The 23,593-nt window shown below is 41.8% G+C and overlaps 1 long non-coding RNA gene across 2 annotated transcripts in view; it reads right to left on the bottom strand.

The window, feature by feature from the left end:
• The window catches only part of LOC132685562 (uncharacterized), a 154,967-nt gene that overhangs the window by 32,267 nt on the left and 99,107 nt on the right, over window positions 1-23,593 (bottom strand). Inside the window, exons 2-3 of one of the 2 annotated variants that reach the window (XR_009613205.3) lie at window positions 20,628-20,726; window positions 7,930-8,107 (exon numbers count right to left, since the gene is read on the bottom strand). This is a non-coding gene — a long non-coding RNA (uncharacterized LOC132685562). Of the gene's footprint in view, window positions 1-7,929; window positions 8,108-20,627; window positions 20,727-23,593 lie in introns of those variants that run through there. The other variant, XR_009613204.3, reaches the window with a different exon arrangement.

Here is a 23,593-nt window from a genome sequence, read left to right as displayed (position 1 = left end):
TCTTTATCACTTTATTTTGCAAATTTAATTACAATATGTCTTGGTGTTGGTCTGCTTTTGTTGATTTTTATGGGAGCTCTCTGTGCCTCCTGGATCTGGATGTCTGTTTCTTTTCTCAGATTAGGTTAGTTTTGGGCTGTTATTTCTTCAAACAAATTTTCTGCCCCTTTTTCTCCGTCCTCCTCCCCCCCTTCTCCTCCTCCTCCTTCTCCTTCTTCTTCTTCTTCTTGGACTCCTAAAATACAAATGTTTTCCATTTGATGGAGTCACTGAGTTCCCTAAGTCTATTCTTGTGCTGCATAGTTCTTTCTCTCTTTTGTTTAGCATTATTGTTTTCCATTGTTTTGTCTTCTAGGTCACTAAGTCATATCTCTGCTTCTTCCAGTCCACTGTTCATTGCCTCAAGCCTGTTTCCAAAGTTGTTTATTGCATTCTTCATCTCTGATTATTTTTTAACCCCTTTACCTTTGTGGTAAGGGTCTCCCTGATGTCTTCCATTCTTTTCCAATGCTCAGTGAGTATCTTTATGATTGTTGCTTTAAAGTCTCCATCAGGCATGTTACTTATATCTGTTTCACTTAGACCTCTGGTCATGGCCTTATCCTATTCTTTTATTTGGGATAAATTTCTCTGTTTCTTCATTGTCTAAGTCTCTGCCTTCTGTGTGTTAGAAAAGCCAGTTATGTCTCCTGATCCTAAAAATAATGGCCTTATGAAAAAAAAGGTGATGTAGTCCCCAGGACTGGTGCTCTCCAGTGTGTGCTGCAAGAACTCTGCTCTTGTGTTTTGGCTGCTCTGTCCTCCAGGCAGGTGGTCTGCAGAGGCTCTCCTTGCCTGCTGTGGGCAGTGTTTGGTCCCTGGCCTGAATGTGGCAAGTTTTAACTAGGTGTGCTCTAGTCTGCTCATGAAATGAGACCCGACACCACCTCCACCAGAACTGAGGCCCTGCAGAACTCTCTGTTTGAGGGACATGGTGTGGGCAGGGGTTTGTGCTGGTCTTCTTGGGGAGGGCCTGTGGCACTAGAGCTGAGGCAAGTTTAATTGAGAAGTGCAGTTCCACCAGAGCACGGGGGGCTGGGGCTTGGTGTAAGCAAGTTAGGCCACCCGTGTTGGCACTGCATTGCTTCCTGTAGGTGGCCCTGTGTTTATGCTGAGGAGTGGGGGAGGGAATTGCTGCTAGCCAGCTCCTTTGTTCTGGAGAGATGTCTCCATGAATACTGCCTCACAGGGATGCCTTCTGAGAAGGGAGAATCCTCTCTCCCCTGTGTGCCCTAGGTTTTCTTCAGATTTCTGTTTCTACTGTGTGCCCCAGGTTGTTTGCCTGCCTTCTCTCCAGGAGCAGTGCACTGCCCTCTGGGTGTTACACCAGCTAAGCCCACTGACCTTTAAAACTCCAGGCTTTAAAAAAATAATAATTAAAAAATAATATAACTCCAGGCTTTACTCTCCAACGGTTGCAAGAACTCATGAAATTCATCCCCTCTTGCTTTCCAAGCCAATGGCTATGGGGAAATGTACTCTGTGTACATCCCCCTGCGTGCTCCTCTCTCCCTCATGCCCTTCTCTCTCCCCTCTGCAACACCTGTGATCCTTTCTCCCCTGAATCATGTCTCACATTTCCTACATTCTCCAATGTCACCTCTTCTCTCCCTTTACTTGTGGAGTTTGTTCTGCCACTTTTAGGGTCAATTTCCGGGGTATTTAGGATAATTTGATAGTTATCTACTTGTGTTAATGGGACAAGATGAGGCTAGGGTCCACCATCTTCCTCTCTCCTCAACATTTATCCATTTTTTGACTGAAACAAATGAAGTGTATTTATAAGATTTAGATTGTAGACAAAATTTTGAGAAGAAATGTAAAAAAATGGGCTGAGACTTAGTAAGAAAAAAAAATCCTATGTTTATGGCTACTCTTTCTTCAATGGCAAGAATGTGAACTCCAGGAAGTTAGGGGAAAATACAGAAAATAACCTTATCACCTTAAATAAGAAAGAATTTCTGAAACAAGATGCGAAACTCTCAACCTTTAAGAAAAGGTACATAATTTCATGTTCATTTAACTTGAAAGACACATTTAAAGATAAAGTGTAAGAGGTAAGCTCTTGGTCAGGAGCCCACATTTACCAGATATGCAGAAGACAAAGGTGAATTCCCAAAATATGCTTAAAGCATGTATTCATATACATGCACAGTGAGATATCACTTCACACACTCATAAGACTATTACGATTAGTAAGTCTAATTAATAGCAAAGGTAGAGGAGAATATGGGGCGAAGGCGACTTAGGTGGGTGGGAATGCAATTTGTTAGAAAAATGTGGACAATTAGTCAGAATCTAGTATGACTGAAAATATATATTCCCTCTGGGCCAGAAGTTCTGCTTCTTAGTTTGTAACCTATGGAAAGCATTTACTGCAGCAATGTTTTTAATAGTAAAATACTGGAAATAACCTAAATATCATCAGTAGGGGAAGAGCGTAAATAAAATTTTCTAAGTAATAGCACATTATGATTATAGAAGTAAACTAGATTTCTCTATCTCAAAGTGATTAGACCTCAAAAAATATTTATTGAAAAAAGCCAGTTGCATAATATGTGACAATATAATATATATATTTGAAAATTCTACAGAAAACATTTAAGAGAGAATTTTGGACCATTAGACCAAAAACTGAACAGATTCCAACTGTCACCATCACTCACACAGTTGTTACCTCAGACCAATTCTTACGTATTTAAATAAGACCTCTTTAAATATCTCAGGAGAATACAATTGCTGATGTTTTGCTAACTTCTTGAGTCATTTTTATTAATTTACTCTTTAAATACCTCAAATTCATGCCAGGTTCCACAATAAACAAAACTTCAATTACTCTGTTTAAATGAAGAAATCACATCTTACCAGGTTGGAGAAAAGGGATTAACCAAAGTAGAGACTTTTTTAAGCCTTAAGAAAATATAAGTTCATTATACTGAACATCCAATACAGAGCAAATCACGTATGTCAGTATTGTATAGGTACGTACACTGTGTTACGTATGACACAGAGTGGATGAAGACTTTCGCTGGGGATAGAAGATATGCAAGCAGAGACCAAAAGCAATTGCATGATGACTGCATTGGTCTCCTAGGATGCCGTAAAAAAGCACCACAAAGTAGCTCAAAACAATGCAAATGTATGTTCAAAGTCCAAGATCAGAGTTGGTTCCTTCCGAACGCTCCAAAGGAGGCTCTGTTCCGGGCCTCCCTCCCTAACTTCAGGGGGCGGGCTGGCCCTTCCTGAAGATGATTACACTACCCCCTCTCTGCTTCCATCTTCACATGTCTTTGTCGGTGTCCAAATCTCTCTCATTTTACAAAGGTACCAGTCATATTGGAGTAAAGCCAATCTGATGATCTCAGCTTGATTAAATCTGTAAGAATTTATTGGAATACAAACTGGTGCAGCCACTCTGGAAAACAGTATGGAGGTTCCTCAAAAAACTAAAAACAGAACTACCCTACGACCCAGAAATTGCACTACTAGGCATTTATCCACGGGATACAGGTGTGCTGTTTTGAAGGGACACATGCACCCCCATGTTTATAGCAGCACTATCAACAATAGCCAAAGTATGGAAAGAGCCCAAATGTCCCTTCATGGATGAATGGATAAAGAAGATGGGGTATATATATATATATATATATATATATATATATATATATATATACACACAATGGAGTATCACTCAGCAATCAAAAAGAATGAAATCTTGCCATTTGCAACTACGTGGATGGAACTAGAGGGTATTATGCTAAGCGAAATTAGTCAGAAAAAGACAAAATCATATGACTTCACTCATATGAGGACTTTAAGAGACAAAACAGATGAACATAAGGGAAGGGAAACAAAAATAATATAAAAACAGGGAGGAGGACAAAACAGAAGAGACTCATAAATATGGAGAACAAACTGAGGGTTACGGGAGGGCTTGTGGGAGGGGGGATGGGCTAAATGGGGAAGGGGCACTAAGGAATCTCCTCCTGAAATCATTGTTGCACTAGATGCTAACTAATTTGGATGTGAATTTAAAAAAATAAAACAAGTTAATAAAAAAATCTGTACGAATTTATTTCCTAATAAGGCCACATTCACAGATACCAGTGTTAGGACTTCAACACATGATTTTCTGGGAAACGCAATTCATCCCAGAATAATGACGTCATTCAAATCCCTGAAAAAGGCTCTGAACGCTGCTAGTGGTGAAGATGACCACTTTAAAGAAGCCAGGGAGAGAACTTTTACCAGCACAGAGCATTCCAGGTCAGACAAACTGCATCTGAAAAATGGCACAGCGACACAAATCACATGCATTTAAAAGAATCGCTTTGTTGCTTGGAAGTAGTGTTTTCGGTGCTCAGAACACCGTGAACGGTAATGGGATAAAGCCTCCTCACTCAACTTTTCATTCAACAATTCGTTCACCTGATAACATTATCACAAGGTTGGGACCTACCTAAGTGCAGAGGCTATAATACTGAGGAAGAAAGGCAGAACTCCTGTCCTCACGGAGGAAACCGAGTTAGTAAAACAATCATACAAACAAACGTGAAGTTTGTAACGCTGGGGTGGAACACAGGGCTACGAGAACAGAAAAAAGGCCCGTTTGATCCAGGCAAGGCAACAATGTTTCCCTGAGGAGGTGACCATTTAATCCACAGTCTGAAAATGGATGAAAGTCCACGAGTCCAAGGAGGGCAAGTTCAGCTTTCTGAGAAGGAAAAGCAGCAGGTGCACGCACCCAGCAGAAGGAGGTTGGTGAGAACGAGGGGCTGGAAGAAGTCTCGCTGTCAGGAGGCAGAGAGGGTGAGAACGTGAAGCTAGAAATACAAGAAAGATCCAGAGATTATGGAGGTGAGGAAGACATAGGAAGAAGCCATGCCTGTACAGTGGAGGCAAGGAGAGGTTTAAGGCAAAACAATGAAATTATTAAATGTAGGCTGTTAATAATCACTCTGGCCACATATTATAATTTACAGGTAGGGACACTAGGAATCAAATAAATTGTTTTGCCAAAGTCAAAGGTTCTTCAGAAGCAGAATGAAGACAAAGCCAAGACCTGTGACCTCATCTGTCATGAAAGAAAACAGCAGGGGTTGCTCAAACACCTGTGCAAGGAGAGGCACCTCCTCCGGCTCCCCCACCCGGGTAAATGCCATGCCAGCCCCAGTCCCTTCCCACGTGCAGCTCTCTCCCTGGACCGTGTCCAGTCCATTGGCAAACACAGCCAGTTCTTATAAGATTTTCTTGAATCCACTCACTGGCTTTGCCACCCTCCTCACTGGCCCACGCCATCATCACTGGTGGCCTGGACGATGACATAGTCTCCCTGAAAAACCTGTTCTCTCTACTGCTACCAAATTGATACCATGCTTTTGTTTTTTTTTTTTTTTAAGAATGTATAGTCTGTCATGTCACTCCTCTAGTGAAATCCCCCAGGGGCTTCTCAAAACTCTTAAATCAAAACACTTCACCATAGCCTATAAAATCCTGCAAGATCTGGCTCCCACTTGATATGAACTCTGAACTTTCTCCTTAACCACACATGGGCCTTATCCATTCCCCACACACCCAGGTCTTTCCTACATCAAGTCCTTTGAACTCGCAACTCCCTCTGCCTACAGTGTTCTTCTACCAGCTATTGTAAGACTGGGCCCTTCTTATACTTTACATCTCAACCCAAGTTTCACCATTTGAGAGCCAAGTTTGTGACCATTCTATCTAAAGCATTTCTAACTCAAAATTCTGTTTGATTTTTTTCCTGGCTCTTCTTACATATCTATCATTCTACCTACCTACCTACCTACCTATCTAGATATGTAATGTATTTCTATTATTACTGTCTACTTCGCCCCATCAGATGTGAGCTCCCTTAGGAAGAAGCTTTGTCTTCCTTGTTTAATGCTGCACCTTTTCCTTTTTCATAGTCAGTGATGGATATACAGAAGATATTCGATCACTCTTGGTTGAATAAATGGATAAATACATACAGAGATCAGCATTTTTTTAAAAAAAACACTAAGAATGAAAACATGAGAAAAATACACAAAAACAATTATAACAATCTCCCTGAATTCTCATCTAAAAGAAATGACTTTTAAAACACTTATCCCCTTAGTTGGGGATTTTTCCTCCTTGGAAAAATGTGTTTTATGGTCAAGTTTAAAAAAAATACTGTTTTTAGTCTTGAGTTTGTCTTTATCATAATGTGCTAATGATTTTCTTTTTTATTTCTTTCTATTTCTTTCTTTCTCTTTCTTTCATTCTTTATCTCTGCTAGAAAAATATGTCTGAGCTTAAAAATGAATGAACACACTAGGGACAGTGTTATAAGGGCAGCTGGCATCTCAGTCAGAGGCATCTTGACATACCGGGTCTAAGGACATAATGCTGCCGCGTTCCATGTAATGAAACAAGGTGTAGAAAACATGTCCAACTGCTAAATGAGGAGAGTTGGGGATTTTTTAACACTTTTAATTAGCAACTTTTCATTGTTTACGACTTAGAAGAAGGACTGCTCTTTCTTATTACTCAGTGAAAACAGACAATTGCTGATTTCATCTGATTCATTTTCCATAATGTAAACTAAAACTAAGTGGACCATTTCAATTTGTTCTTTCTCCAAAGTTACTCTGCCTGTAAAATGACTTGGAAAATAAGAAACCATGAATAGATTTCACATATCTGTGTGACATGTGTTTAACTTCTTCTTATCTGGCTAAAGCATTGTGTCTTACTGATTAGTAGAGTTATTTCTTCATTTTTATCACTTGTTTTCAATACATTACAGACATGTTTACAACGCTAGGAGTTTTTCATAACTTAGCAACAAATATTTATAGAGCAGTTACTATGTCCCAGATCCTATGTAGGATAACAGAGATGCAAATAAACACAATACAGTTTGCTTCCCCCTAGTATAGAGTCTCATGGTAGAGCATACACCTAAGTAGTCAAGAGCACAGATTTTCACATAGTAAACACTGCCCCTAACTAGCTACATGATCTTGGGGGAAGTAGTTAAAAATGATTGGATTTGGGGGAGAGAAATTATTTTTTTCATCAGTAACATGGGCACCTATCTCATAGAGTAATTAAATATTTAGTACATTAGTAGCATTCAGTTAATAACAATGATAATGTAGAAAAGTGAGAGAAATTGTTCTTGAAAGGAAGCAAATTTGAGCCAGTTGTTTTAGGAGAAAGGCAGAATCCCTTTTAGGGAAAGAACCTATTTTAGGATAGGATAGGATAGGATAGATGGATGGATGGATGGATGGATGGATGGATGGATGGATGGGGAGAGAGAGAGACAGAGAGAGAGAGAGACAGAGAGAGAGAGAAAGAGAGATAGCTTACATAGAGATAGCAATTAACAATCAGCAAGGAGGCGTGGATTCTTCATGTTCTACTCTGAGAACTAAGGGGATAATGATCTCAAGACACAAAGCATGGGAAACTCTGGTCCTAGAGACCCAGGGACCTTACAATTCAGTTGTTGTTGTTTTTTTTTTTACACTTATTTACTTTTGAGAGACAGAGAGAGACACAGCGTGAGCAAGGGAGGGGCTGAGAGAGAGAGAGACAGAATCTGAAGCAGGCTCCAGGTTCTGAGCTGTCAGCACAGAGCCCGATGCAAGGCTCGAACCCACGAACCGTGAGATCATGACCTGAGCTAAAGTTGGACGCTCACCTGACTGAGCCACCCAGGCACCCCATGGGACCTTACACTTCATAGTAGATTAGGAAAGGCTAGAGACATTATTTTTATTTTCTACTTAAGGGAGATAATCTCTATATACCTATTTTCTTCCACAAAAAGAAGGCCAAAGACTAAACTACTCTAGCGAAGGGGAGTGAACTAGCCATCGATGAATTCCACTGACCTTTCTTCCTTATTGGATTTGCCTTTTGTCAGGTCTCAGCTGTTCTTCCATGGTAGGATCTCTCCACCACACAGGGAAAGCCACCTCAGTCTGGCTCAGCCATATTTGTATGGATAACTCTGGATAGATGAGCGTGCTTAACCATGGACCTAACCCATGTCCTCCAGTTCCACCTTTATCTGTAATTATAATGATATTTTGATACTCCATTTTCTGACAGTGTTGTAATATTCTTCAAATGAATCAGAACACAAGTGCAAAGGAAGGGTGTGTTTATAGTATTTGCTCCGTAGCAGCACTCTCTGATAGAACATGTTATAGTGAGAGAAATGTTCTCTGCTCTACACTGTCCTATATGGTAGCCGTTGGCCATATGTGGTACTAAGCACATAAAGCGCAATTGGTGTGACTGAAGAAATTATTTGCCGACTATACTTACCTTTTTTTTAACGTTTATTTATTTTTTAGAGAGAAAGAAAGCTCGAGTGAGGGAGGGGCAGAGAGATAGGGAGAAAGAGAATCCCAAGCAGGCTCCATGCCACCAGCAAAGAGCCTGATGTGGGGCTCGATCTCATGAACTGTGAGATCACGGCCTGAGCCAAAATCCAGATAACCTAGTGAGCCACCCAGGGGCCCCATAACTGTATTTACTTTTAATTAAATTTAATATTGAACAGCCATCTGTGGCCACTGGCTGTAATATCAGACCACAAACTCTAGATCCCAATGCTTTTCTTGAACTCTCCGGCCTTTTCATTCCCTCTTTGAACCACAGGGAATATTCATAGTGACTTACAGGGCTGACCAGAGAAGTAATGTATGTATTTTTATGCGAATTCTATCTCGACTCTAACCCATGAATGTACCACAAAGGATTGTGAGGGGTCAGGGGGAGAGCTGGTAGGGAAACGTAAGGGACCACCAAGGACAGGAAATGCCAGTATCCAGAAAGACCCAGAAAGATTTCCTAGAGGTGCGTCACTGAAAAGAAACACTGAGAAGTCCACATTTAGATGCTAAATGATGAGGCCCTCAGTATGAACTTCTATGAGGATGAGACAGATATCACCTACTTTGTAAAGTTAACCTGGGTTTTAATCATTTTTGTTTAGGAGTCAGTGGCTCAGTCAGTTAAGCTTCTAACTCTTGATTTTGGCTCCAGTCATGATAGGGTCTTGGGATCGAGCCCCACAGTGGGTTCTGCACTGGGCATGGACCCTGCTTCAGATTCTCTCTCTCTCTGCTCCTCCCCTGCGTGTGCAAGCTCGCTCTCTCTCTCTCTCTCTCTCTCTCTCTCTCTCAAAAATAAAATAAGCTTTTTGGTTTAAGAAACATGTAAGATGTCATCAGGAAAGAGATGTTACTAAAACACAGGTTATCTCCGTAGGTTCCATGAGGACCACATCTGCCTTATTCATCACTCTTTGCTGAGTGGGGGTGATGCAGTAACACCTGCATGGAAACACGAGCAACACCCCATAAGCACAGAGCTCAAGTTCACCAGCGGCCATGGCATGAACAGTAACTTGAGGAACCTGTCTGCTCCTCAGGCTGTCAAGAGCCTCATGGTTTCTCCTCATCTCAGCTTCTCCCGGGACAACCCTTCCTTCTTTCCCTTCCACAGGCCGACTTCCTGTACTTGAACATGGTGTAACCTCACCCTGCATGATCTGTGCTCCCCCAGGTGAAGAGCCCCACACGAGACACTGAAGAGTGGCTGTGTTCCAATTATGCATTGGTCTCACGGGCTCACCTTAAGCCAAGGGCCCCAAAAGGGGCAAGGCAGGCAAATCACCGCTATAAATACTAGCCCTAGGATTAGCCTTGATGGTGTGATTAAGCAGAAATGGATAAGAATGTAGTATTAGTAGTATGTAGGGAACTATTCCAGGGGTTCCATTCACATTGTTTAATTCTCAAACAAAACAAAACCTCGAAATCTAACTTATATTATTTCCTTTCTACAGATGAGAACGTTGAAGTTCAGAGACGCTAAGGAATATCCAAGCTACTAGGGACAGAAACAGCCAGTGCTTTTTGCACTAAAAGGGTCTGCTTCTATTTCCAATTACATTGCCAATATTCCTTAGCAGGAATTTATATTAGGTCAGAAGTAGGGCTATGCTAACACACACCATGATTTATACCTTGAGTCGCCTCTGAACTGTAAGTTCTTGTAGAAATTCCTTATGCAATAATTAGGCGTGTGTGTGTGTGTATCTTTCACTAGATTGAATATGCCTTCAATACAGCAGGACTTTGAGGGTGCCTGGGTGACTCAGTTGGTTAAGCATCCGACCTCGGCTTCGGTCGTGATCTTGCAATTCGTGAGTTTCAGCCCTGTGCTGGGCTCTGTGCTGACAGCTCAGAGCCTAGAACCTATTTTGGATTCTGTGCCTCCCTCTCTCTCTGCCCTTCCCCGGCTCCTGCTCTGTCTCTCTCTTCCTCTCTCTCTCAAAAATAAAGAAAGATTTAAAAAAAAAAAAAAACTAAAGAAAATACAGCAGGACTTTGAACATTCCATTGTTCTGCTCTTCATGTAGACTTATCCCTTATGGTGTTAACTTTAGAAGAGTAAAAGTACGTTTTTAATTGAAGTACAGGTATTTCCAAAGATAGATTTGGGGTCAAGTACACACATTGCCTTTTGCACCTTTTGGTGACACTTCCAATTATATATGACTAAGTCCTGGAGACGTAATGTACAGCATGGTGACTATAGGTGATAGTACTGAATTGCATATTTGAAAGTTGCTGAGAGGGCAGATCCTAAAAGTTTTCGTCACAAGAAAAAACCTGTAATTATGTGTGGTGACGGATGTTAACTAGACTTATTATGGTGGTCATTTTGCAATACATACATTTGTCAAGTCATAAATGCTGTGCACCTAAAACTAATGCACAATGTCAATTATCTCTCAATCACACACACACACACACAAATGTTCAACATATATTCATATATTCACAAAGCATATATACCTTTCTCATGAGGGGGAAAAAAAATCTCAAAAAAAAAAAAACATGGAGAATTTATTTTTTTTTAAAGTGTTGCCATTTGGCCAAATCTCTCTTCATTTGTTTGTCCTTGAAAGAAATACGGGATGGCCAGCCAAGGGCTATGTGTTTTCGATTTTCATTAAATGCTTGTGGAGGGTGGAGTGGGCGCTGCCTAACAATTCACAGCCTCTGAGTGTGTGGATAAGCAAAGACAGTAGAGAGGACTTTAAGAGCCCTTGGAGGAAAGGAGCCACAGTAAGTGGGAAAAAAAAAAAAATAGTCATCTTAAGTGTCCAAACATACAAAAGCTACCCCCTTCCTGGAAGTCTGTACAGACCTACATTTACCAGGATTTTTGCATTTGCACTTCGAAACTTTGGTTTTACATTTTTTCAAAGGCTCTCAAAATTACAATACCAAGAGACAGTATTTGCTGAGCATTTACTATGTTCAACGCACCATGCTAAGAGACAGCATCCCCATGTTTGCAAAAACCTTTCTAGCTACAGGTGTAATTATTCCCATTTTGTATCCGAGGAAGCTGACACTCACAAGAATGAAATGATTTGCCCTGGATCAAGTGACAGAGTGACCAAGTTAGAGGTTGTATCCGCAGAGTCTGAATGTACAACTACCGTTGTTAATTACTACTCCTGCACAGCCTCCTTGTAGCTGGGGCATCTGCTGACACACGGTATTCAACCCATATTGAATCCAGTCTGACTCACCTGGTTTTTGCTCTGCGCCATGGTGTTTCATTTTCCTTTGCAAAGTGGGCCAAGATACAGTTACCTATGTTTCCCAGCTCAGCTCGTGCTTTGCAGCACGGCACAAACATTGTGAACATCCCTGCCTTCCCCCCTGCCGTGGTCCCCCAAATTTTTGACTCGTAGTTTATCAGTTATCATTGACAATAGCACCCAGTGCCCGTCGTTATATGATTATTTAAATAACTCACGGCTCGTCTGCCAAAGGGGTATAGCCACTGAAGAGCGTATTCTAGAAGAACTGACCTGGACAACATTTCACTCTATGCTTCCAGGTAATAAAACAATATATTCTCTATTACCCCTTTTGGTAAAGAAATATACAAAAACGTCATCATCGGTTACTTTGATCTAGCAGAAGTGCACATGCGTGTTTGTTTTTGCCTGCAAGGAGTTTATGTTGGTTCAGTGGCAGAAAAAAAGTTCTACTTTTTTACAAATCATGGCAAATATTCAATATTAAAATCAATTCCTCTGCTTTTACTGGATCTTTGACAGGTAGCTGTGATCACTCTCTAACCCAAACCCCCATGGCACACAGCGCCTCTGCTATGGCAAGTGGCTTGTTTTGTGATTACTATGTATACACGCTTAACTCTACAGAATAGTAAGAACGTCTTGTACATGCTGTTCTTATCCCCAAAAGCAAACACAGTATTGAGATTTCAGCTAGAAATTGTAGCTCAGGGTTCCCTACTTCCTGGTTAACCTCAGGCATTTACCAGACCCTATCACATAGTTCTCCCACATAATTATTAAATAGATACACATACGTCAGACATTTATAAGTATATCACATACCATATTGGGGTGTGGCAAGACTTATCAAGGCAGCTCTTTAGTCCAGGAAGAATTTATCATTCCAACAATATGGAGGGAAAATTTTAAATGATGAGGATCTAAAGAAACGAACTGAGTAGAGCAATTATTGTATATCTGGACCCTTCGGAGCCCTGGGGGCACTTTCTCCCACAACTCCACGTTTACCTTGGGAAATGTCATAGACTTCCCCTAAGAATCATCTTTTGTTTTTATTAAATTTTTTAGTTTATTTTTGAGAGAGACAGAGTATAAGTGGGGGAGAGGCAGAGAGAGAGGGAGACAGAATTCGAAGCAGGCTCCAGGCTCTGAGCTGTCAGCACAGAGCCCGACACGGGACTTGAACTCACAAACCGTGAGATCATGACCTGAGCTGAAGGCGATCGCTCAACCGACTGAGCCACCCAGGTGCCACCACTAAGATTCATCTTGAAAAACGTATTTGATACCTGTAAACCCCACAATGTTTTTGAAAATACTAGACTACAGACTATAAACATAGGCTATAATCTATATTTATAGAAACATACATAGCTATAGACTTTTACATTTTTATATATTACACTTATATATCTAAATGTAGGCTATAATTCGAAGAATGGAAAATAGAAATTTTCAAATGGTCTGTGTCGGGCAGGGGATGTATGTGGAGGTTAAAGGATTGTCCTGAGTCATCTCCTAACACAAACCATAGCAATCCTCTGGCACGTGTTCAGGCCACTGAACTTTGAGTTCCTAGAACACTGGGCATATTTTGGTATCCTACTTTGCTGGCCAATTATCTTGCGCACTTCACGAGCGTGACAATTATTTTATATATATTCAAAGTGTCAAGGGCGTACGAGCCACTGCTGACAACTGGCAAGCAAAACATGCATAGTTCTTGACTTTACAGAGCTTATGACTTAGTGAGAGACATGAACCCCACAATCACGTGACTAGACCTACCATGACAAGTACTCACAGAAGAAAAACACATGCAACAATAAAAAGGGATCTGACCTAACTCAGGCATGCAGAAAGCTTCCCTGAAGAAGTGAACATTGAGGTAATATGTGGGAAACCAAGAGGAGCTCATCACGCTAAGCGGGGAGAGACAGGGATTCCAGGTGGTGTGGAAATAGCATCGGCAAAGGCCCGGGGAAGGAAGAAGTAAGAACTGGTGAGGGACGGAGGGAGGAGAAGGAGGCGGCCCAGCTGGAGGGGAGAACAAGGGAGTGGAGCCCACCCAAGGCCGAGGGGCAGCCTTGTAGGCCAGGAGAGGGTAACGGATAATTTTTAATAAGAAGGTGGTGCGACCAGCTTTTCCTTTCAAAGGAGCATTCTTGCTTCAGAGCGAGAACAGAGTGGAGGGAGACGAGGGGAGAGACTGGTGATCCATTCCGAAGGCTATTATAAAGTCCCAGGTGAGAAAGGACACCTTGACCGGGGCGATGGTGGAGAAGAGGCCGGGTAGATGGATCCAGAAATATTTAGGAGGTCAAATAATAGGGCCTGGCGATGCATTCCATGTGGGGGTGAGGCAGAGGGAGGTGTGCTGGGTGATGCCAGTGTGCTGACTTGGGGAAGGCAGAGAACAATGGAGGAAAAACACGATTAAGGACGTCCTAAGAGTTATGAGTTTCAGACTAAGACATGTTCAGTTGGAGAAGACATACATATATACCTATCAATATCTATACGTGGATGGGTTGATAGAGATATATAAATATAGACAGAGCTCAGAAGGAACTAGACAGAAGTGTGCAAGGCACCGGTGTAAAGGTGGCATTTAAAACTAACGATCTGAATGAGGCTCCTAGAAGCGGTGATAAAGTCAAAGGAGAAGAGCCCTGAGGCCAAAGTGAACCACAAAGGATTCCAACATAATGACCGGGCAGAAGGACATGTGCCCACAAAAAGAGAAAGAACGTAAGTGCCTAGAAAGGAAACCCGGAGACGATGATCAAAGAAGCCAATGGATAATGAGTGTTTCAGGGAGTAGCTGACAGAGGCAAGTGCTATTGAGAAGTAAGGAAAACGAAGACAGGAAGGTGTCCGTGGAACCCAACAACATTAGAGCCATTACTGCCTTCAAGAAAAACCACGCATGCGGGGCCTGGGGGTGGCCAGGCGGTTGAGCATCCGACTCTTGATTTCAGCTTGGGTCATGACCTCACGGTTGATGACACGGAGCCCTGAATTGGCCTCTATGCTGAAAGCACAGAACCTGCTTGGGATTCTCTCTCCCTCTCCTTCACCCTCCCTCTCAAAATACATGAATAAATTAAAAAAAAAAAAAAAACCCGGTCATGTGAAATGATGGGGGCGGAAATGGGAGTTTAGTGAATAGGGAGCAAATAGAAGGTGGACGAGTCGATGAAAGAGGGTAGAAGCAGTTCGTTCAGGAAATGTGGCTGTGGAAGGAGGAGTGAGGCAGGGCCATATCTGCAGAGGTGAGATTTTTATTTGGTTTGGGTTTTCTCTTTTTTTTTTTTAATGTTTATTTTGGAAAGAGAGCATGCACACGAGTGGGGGAGGGGCAGAGAGAGAAAGAGACACAGAATCCGAAGCAGGCTCCAGGTTCTGAGCTGTCAGCACAGAGCCCAACATGGGGCTCAAACTCAGGAACCGTGAGATCAAGACCTCAGCTGAAGTTGGACGCTCAACCGACTGAGCCAGCCAGGCACCCCTGGTTTTGCTTTTCTTAATGAGAAAAAACAATAGGACAAATCCACATGAGAGGAGAGGGTGCATGCATAAATAAAAGAAGGGATTATCTATAATGTAAACAAAAATATTTCACTAGAATAGGACTTTTTAAAAGGCAGGGATCTTTGTCTAATCTGCCTACAGATCTCTAGAATCTAAAATATTGTCTTGTTCTCAGTAGATACAAAATAAAGAGAGTAAGGCATGACTGTGTAAGATACCTTAAGAGCTGGGATAGGAAGGAATTCAGTGTGTATGTGGAAGGATTAGCCTTTAGAGGAAGAAGGAAAGCCTTTATATTATAATAAAAAGGAACATGACAGTATGGGGGCAAATGTAGGAATATTTCTATGCTTTGTTAAGTTTCTAATAGATGGCTTCTGTTTTTTCATTAAGTGAGTCATGACATTGGGGGTCGGACCTCAGTGAGGGGAAAGAGAGGGAGTTAGTTAGAAGGAGACGATGTTTGCAATGGTCATCGGTGGGTGTGTAAGAGATAATACGGTACAATATGCTGGTCATGACGAAGGGCTTTTTGAGGCTGGTGATCACGAATTCGTGGTGGAAACCATCTCCATTTCTGTGACTTTGTGCAGCAGAAGCCAACTGCTTATCAGAAGCAGATACGGAGACAGAAGATGGTTCGTTCATCCCACGGTGCGAATGGAACCCCACAGCATAATGAGAAAACATTAAATTTCTTTTGGAATTATTCAGAAAACTCTTTGTTCTATCTATTGTCACTTTGTCCTTGTCCAAAAGTGGTAATCAAATGATTGTAAATAATTATATAAACAGGCATGAAATAGTTAAGTTGGATACCTCTCCACCAGCTTCTGTAATTAAGAGGACTTGTAATCATAGAGGAGATAAACTAATCAAATTCAAATAGGTCTTCCTAGTCACGGAGGAGACTTTTCAAGCAATAATATAGTCAAAGCGACAGCAATGATAACGGTAAAATATCCCGGTAGAAATCCCCCAAAGGCCCGGCCAACCTCCTTCACAGGTAAAGGGATTTCTTGGTAGGCATTCTGGGCTTTTGATAATGGCCCTTGCACATCAACCCAAACAGCTAAAACTTTTCTATTACTCTATTGTTTCTTTAAGTGGTGTTGCTGACCATAGACTCGATGACATATAAATAAGAGCTCTGCTGAAGCAGTAACAGATGGTGTGATTAAGTTTAGGAAACGGGCTTAAAAAAGAGCAAGAGAGGCTTTTGTAGTGCAGCACCTCTCATATCTAAACATAGGCCATGGATATCTAAATTTTGATTATAGTTTACAGATTTCCCCAGATTATTTGTGTAGGACAGCATCTGTATGAGAAACAGCTTATTACGATTATCACAAAATACTGCTCGAATTTTAGAACTCCACTTTTCACATGGGAATTCATTCTGGTACAAGTTGGAGTGCAATTTTTTTCTTCTAAATAACCTAAATTCCTCATGCTATCACTTGAAGTTTGTTGAGTGTGGCCCCAGATTACTTGTATCAGCATCCCAAAGCCCCTTGTTAAAACTGCGGATTTTTGTCCTTCACCCAGAATGCAAGAGTCTCTGAGATAGAGCCCAAGAATCTACTTTAAGCTAGTGCCCAATTATCATGTTGAAGTTGCAGAACTGAAGATTTAAGTCTTCTTCTTCTTAACAGTTGTCATCACCCGTACAATAAACTTTTAAATACTCGGAGGCTGATAGGAAGTCTCTTCCTTTTACCTGACCCTGCTTTTCACAGGCTACCCTGGGACCCTGCACTTTCATATTAGCCTCTGGCAAGACATCCTTCTTTACCTTTGTCCGTCTCCAGCTTGCGGTTAATGCTTCACTGGTAATAGGAAGTCTTCTACACATAGAATTTGCTAGAAACGTTACAGAAAAACTTTCCTGCTCGTGGAAAACAGCACCATTTATGTCCATACCAGTAAAGGGAGAGATGAATCATCTAAAGAATTTTATCCATTCAAAAACTCTGGACTGATTTGTTTGATAAACAAATAAACTTGCTTTCTTCTTCCTCAGATGAAGAGTAAAAATGACTAAGTTAAGCAGGTTATGGCATAGTACCTCACTCTGGTTTCCCTGTATAAATGGAGTTAAAACAGAACTAAATTTCAGAGTTTTCTGTTAACGAAGGAACTCACTGAAGGTGTTCTAGTTGATTAAAATTCTCATCAGTTGAGAGAAATTTTTAAAAGATCACAATTTTAAATCCCACAAAATACATTTCACATTAACACTGTATTAAAATCCAATACATGTCTTGATGATTCAGAGTATAATTCAAGCTATTTTATGCATATGAACAAGTTTTCCCATTATCATTGCGTTTAAATAATTTGTTTCGTAAACTTTCACGTAATTTGAAATCTAGACCAACACACAGGAATGAAAAACCGACAGAATTTGGACTTTTGTTCTTTTCTGACACCAACACACGAACCCTTAATACTATGTCTCAATTTCTATAACTGTAAAATGGAATTGTTGATTAGGGTGCATTTAAATTTCCTGCTAGTTTAAAACTCTAATCTCACTGCCTTTCTGTTTTGTACAGGTGCAAGTGTATACACACACACACACACACACACACACACACACATGCCCACACATGCCCGCACATGCACCCACACACCTGTACACACGTGCACACACATGCACATGCACACACGCCTGCACACAGATGCACATACACACACACATGCACATGGACACACGCCCACACACGCACACAGGTGCACGCACACCCCCGAAGACACACACGCACACACATGTGTACACACACATACCCACAAACACACGCACGTGCGCGCACGCCTGCGCACACACAGGCACACCCACACATGCACAGAATTTAAACACACTAGACTGCAAAGCTCTGCACATGGAATGAAAGATATTCCCCATCAACCTCATCTGTGGATGTTACGATGCTCGCTGCCCATCAGCAATTAAGACTAAAGGTTGCTTTTCCCTCCAATGACTCTAGTCCAGTGTCAGGCTAACCTAAGAAAGAAGACCATAGAAGCCATCGAAAGGACAGGGACTTGCTTTCCAACGCGTGCCTTGCTCTCACATCCTGTGCAGTTGGGGCGAGGGGTGCACGCCGGCCACGCTTGTATGGGACTCATTACCATTTGGAATGCGGCGACCTGACTGAAGTCCTAATAACAACACAACTTGTATCGATAGTTGCAGCCACTCAGGAGCCACAGCCCCGATGCTGTGTCTCTTGTCACTGGCATGCACCATTGTGAGCGGGGCGGCCGCACACAGCCTGTCTGCTTACTCACAATAACTCCCCCTCCCCGGGGAACACAAAGGCAGACAGCCGCTTTTCTCCTCCTTCCAGCTGACACTGTGAGGGTCTGTTACTTATTATCTTTGGAAGAAAGGACACAGGTTTGCATGGGCAACTTGAGCCTGTATCAGCTCTGAGATCAGAGAAGATGAGGTAGGTCCCTTCTACAAGACCAACTTTACTGTTGTTGTTGCTGAGAAAAGCAAGGTTCACAAACATTCAGCGACTGGACTGGCTTATTCGTTTTTACTAACATCTTTATGACCATCTCTTCTGTGGCGAAAAGGAGGCTTCCCTGGAAAGAAGCTGGGGACCCACTGCATAGGAAGGGTTTAGAAAGAGAGTGAAAAAGCTTGCTTCCGGGACCCCAGGAACAGTCACAATCTGAGAGATGCCCCTTCACCTCTAACAGCACAACCTGGAGTGACATTTAGCATAACAGACTTCCTTATTTGCATCGGCCAGTTGACTTTCAAGGAGCAATCACACTATTTGTTTTTAAAGACAAGAGCACAGCATGAAGGAAGGAGTCTTGGGCTGGACTGTCAGAGAGCCGGGTTCAAATCTTGGTTCTGATGCTAGAGAACCCTATGATATTAAGCATGTGGTTTAACATCCCTGCAACCTAGTTTCCTTGCCTGGAGGATAAAGACATTCATTAGATTATCTCTAAAGTCTCTAAGAGAAAATTTAGGAAATTTTGGGTCGAAAATACATTAAGCTTATTTTCCTTCTGTAGTCTGATGGATGGAGTTGTAAGTTTCTAATGTTTTAAACTAATACCGATTTACTCAGGCGAACTAGAAGCCCTTCGATTTACTTCCACTTTCCGACCAAATATCTATGCGTCTGAAGAGAAAACTTGTATTTCAACAGGGCCACCTAGGAGCTAGAATGGAAACCAGCTGGAGCACCACACTGTCAAGGACTGGCCTTGGTAAAAGTTCTGAATGTGTCTGTTCGTGATGAAAACCAAAGGGAAAACTGAAATGTTATATTTCCCTTTCAGTGGGTGGAAAGTAGTAATATAGAGAATAAAATAAAGGCACCAACCCAGAGCCTTTCTTCTTTTCTAAGCAGAGCAGCTGTGCGGACATTGTGGAGCCACGAAGGCTGAGTTCCCCAAACCCATCAGCAAAATGCTCATTTGGTCCCGAGTGACGAGCTCTCAGTGGAAGAAAGCGACGTCGAGGGGTAAATCGTGCTGAAAACACACATACGGTCACTGATAGCCCTTGGACACGATCCCACAGCAGTGATGCTTCCAAAGAACCGTCCAGAGTCTATCCCCGTTGGGGCTCTGCTAATGGCATGTTTGTTGTGTGGAATCAACCCCAGCTTGCATTTATCTCTTAAATTTTTTAAACCAACATAAACTTTTACCGGCATTATTATAAAAGAAGATTCAGATTCATCGTGGAGCCTAGAAGGCTGCTAAGTGTGTGCTATCCTAGAGATGCTGAAGTCCTGGGAAGACTCCTGTGCATCGAATTACAGAGCTTCTCCTAACATACCAGCCACCAGCTCACTCTCTCCTAAAAGAGACTCATCAGGACACTGCATGCCAATATTTACACAAAGCCAACTGCTCTTTCCTCGGTGGAACAGAAACACCCTTCCTTTTCTGACACACAGCTCAGATATCATTTCTTGGAACCTACAAACACTCATCACACATCTACAGTTTAACTTTCCCATCATTTCCTACCACTCTGGTTTACTTATTCAGTCAACCGATTTAAATTTCACATTTAAATTTCATTCATCCATTTATCAGATAATTGCTGTTGACTTATTGCTAGGGATTTGGGCCTAAGTCACCCCATCCCCCCTCTTCAAATTCTAAGCTAGTTTGTTAAGGGGTACAGCACTCAATGGGGAGTAAAATGTGGTATCACCTTTACTGGAGTCAAGATAGAACTGAAAAATGTGGCTTGAACACAACAAGTTAGATATCTTAATCCCTGCCCCTTAAACTCATGGAATCAGGTAGAGGCAGAGAAGCAGAATGCCAGCTCTTCACTGTGTGGGGAGGGACGGAAATGTGTCCAGGATGCTTACCCATTTATCACAATCATATCCACCTTGCAGAAATGGACCTCCCACCAATCACCTACCTAAGACTGCATTTAGTTCTTCCTCTTCTATTCTTCCTAGATTACATTGCCTTGTGCCTTTCATTGTTTCAATTCAGCCACAAGAACTGAAGAGTCATCCTGTGAAAATATAAGAGATATTTAGAAAATAATAATAGAATTTGCACAAGTAGGCGAGAATGAGATTTACTAGCCACAGAGTTGTAACCAGGCTCACAGTTCGAAAAAAAGATCCAGAAAAATGTAGAGGGGGGAAAAAAAAAAAGGAACAAAACTATGTTTGAAGTTACAGCTGTTTCAACTTTGTGTTATAGCTTTCTGGAAACAGGCAAAAAGTTCAAGTGTCATTAAAAAAAAGAAAAAAAAGGAAACTACTAGATTTCCTGGTAGACGAAAATAATAATTGAGAAAGTCTTTGAGTAATAGTAGAAATTGGCATTCACCCATCATTTACAACATATTTCCAATAATATGCTGAGAAGCCACCAAAGTGGCATATCAAAACCCTGTAAGAATTTTTTTTTTTAATTTTTTTTTAACGTTTATTTATTTTTGAGACAGAGAGAGACAGAGCATGAACGGGGGAGGGGCAGAGAGAGAGGGAGACACAGAATCAGAAGCAGGCTCCAGGCTCTGAGCCATCAGCCCAGAGCCCGACGCGGGGCTCGAACTCACGGACCGTGAGATCGTGACCTGAGCTGAAGTCAGACGCTTAACCGACTGAGCCACCCAGGTGCCCCGACCCTGTAAGAATTTAAAAAAAATTTTTATAACATTTATTTATTTTTGAGACAGACAGAGACAGGGCATGAGTGGGGGAGGGGCAGAGAGAGAGAGGGAGACACAGAATCGGAAGCAGGCTCCAGGCTCCGAGCTGTCAGCACAGAGCCCGACGCAGGACTCAAACTCACGGACCACGAGATCATGACCTGAGCCGAAGTCAGACGCTTAACCGACTGAGCCACCCAGGCGCCCCAATCCTCTAAGAATTTAAAAATCCCCTATTTAAGATCCTTGTTATCAAACCTATAGTTTTGCAGAGTTTTTGATTCAAGGTGTTTTCATGTCCATTATCTCTCACTATGACCACAGCTGCCCAACAAGGTAGAAGGGCAGGGGTGCAAAGACTACACTATCCGCCATATTTATTCTCTTCTCCTGTCATAACAGGACCTTCCATTTTTAGCTGGACTTACTGCAGTCTAAAATGAAGACCCCATTTCCTGTATTCCTTTGAGTCAGATATGCCCAGGCACGTAAGGCCTGACCAATGTAGGGTGTACGCTTTCTGGGAAGTGTCCTTGAATGCCACGATCTAGTTATCTCCTCCCCTTTCTTCTTGCTGACTGAACAGCAAATGGAATGGCTAGTGCTCAAGCAGCCATCTTATCTTTGATCCATCATGACCTTGGGATCAAAAATCACATAAGACAGGGGCAGCTGGGTGGCTCAAGCTGGGTTGAGCGACCGACTTGAGCTCAGGTCATGATCTCACAGCTCGTGAGTTTGAGCCCCGTGTTGGGCTCTGCGCTGATAGCTCGGAGCCTGGAGCCTGCTTTGGATTCTGTGTCTCCCTCTCTCTCTACCCCTAACCCACTCGCATTCTGTCTCTGTCTCTCTCAAAAATAAATAAACATTAAAAAAAAATTAAAAATACATCATGTAAGACGGAGTCATGAGATAGAAGCAGCCTTGACTCCTGACATCATGCAGCCATCATAAAAGCTCAGAACTGCTTACTTTCTGGCCTTTTGCAGGAGAGAGACATAAACTTCTCATTTGAGCCATTTTTGCGTGTGTTTTCTGTCAACCGAAACCAAATATAATTCCAATACAGATGGGTGGAGAGTTCAGAATCCCTACACAGGAAAAATACAATGCAGAAGATGTACGTTATGTGACACACCAATGGCACCCGACGCAGGTTCCCGTAATCAACTTCATTCATACGTTTTCAGCAACATATCAGAACATTTATGTTGAATGGGATAAATAAAACTATAATAGGTTCTCATCACTTCATGACTGGTTTTGCACATAAATCAGTACAGATTTGGTCAAGTTCCACCACCAAATGAATATCAAAAACCTTTTACTTTTCCGAGATTTGAGGACTTTAGTATTGTGCCAAAAGGATCATATTATCTCGTTTCTACAGGTGAGTGAGCTAAGGTGTAAGACATTGAGTAACTTGCTTCCTATTACATGGTGAGATCAAAGTTAGCGTTAAAATGTCCTGACTTCATCAAGGGTCCTTTTCATTGCATGATGCACATTTCTGTTTTTTCCCAAAGTCCTCATTCATATATTTATCCATTTAAAAAATATATGACTGAGCACAGCCCATGTGCAAAGCCCATCCTGTAGGAAGTATATCCTAGGGAGTATCTTAAGGCCATGATTCTCATCAAGGGTATGTGTATGCTGGTTGCTACAAAGTCACAGTATAAATATGAAACATACGTTCGTAAAAAGACTTGCACATGCGTGTTCACAGAAGCTTTATTTATAATATCCCCAAACTGTAACCCAAATGTCTATCATTAGAATGTGTATCACTCTACTATATGGTATATCCATACAATGGAATAATACTCAGCAACAAAAAGGAATGAACTATTCATGCTCTAACATGGGTGAATCTCAAAATCATCATGTAGGGTGAAAAAGAAGAAAAGAGCACATACCGTTTGCTTTTACTTATATACAACTCTAGAAATACTGACTAATCCAAGGTGACGGAAAGTGGAACAGTGGTTGCTTGTGGGGAGAGGTGCCCAGGGGCGGAAGGGAGGGATTACGAAGGGCACATGGACATTCCTGAGTGATGGACAGATCAACTATATTGATTGTGAGGATGGTTTCGCAAATACATACGTAAGTCAAACCATCAAACTCTACACTTAAAATGGGTGCAGTTTTCTGTTGATTATACATTAATAAATCTGTTCTAAAAGGATGGAACAGCTTCCTGGAGTATGACTTTT

This window comes from Panthera onca, chromosome D2, assembly GCF_046562875.1.
Source record: "Panthera onca isolate mPanOnc1 chromosome D2, mPanOnc1 haplotype 2, whole genome shotgun sequence".
In the NCBI taxonomy this organism is placed as follows: Eukaryota; Metazoa; Chordata; class Mammalia; order Carnivora; family Felidae; genus Panthera; species Panthera onca.
This window is presented reverse-complemented; position numbering and strand designations above follow the sequence as displayed.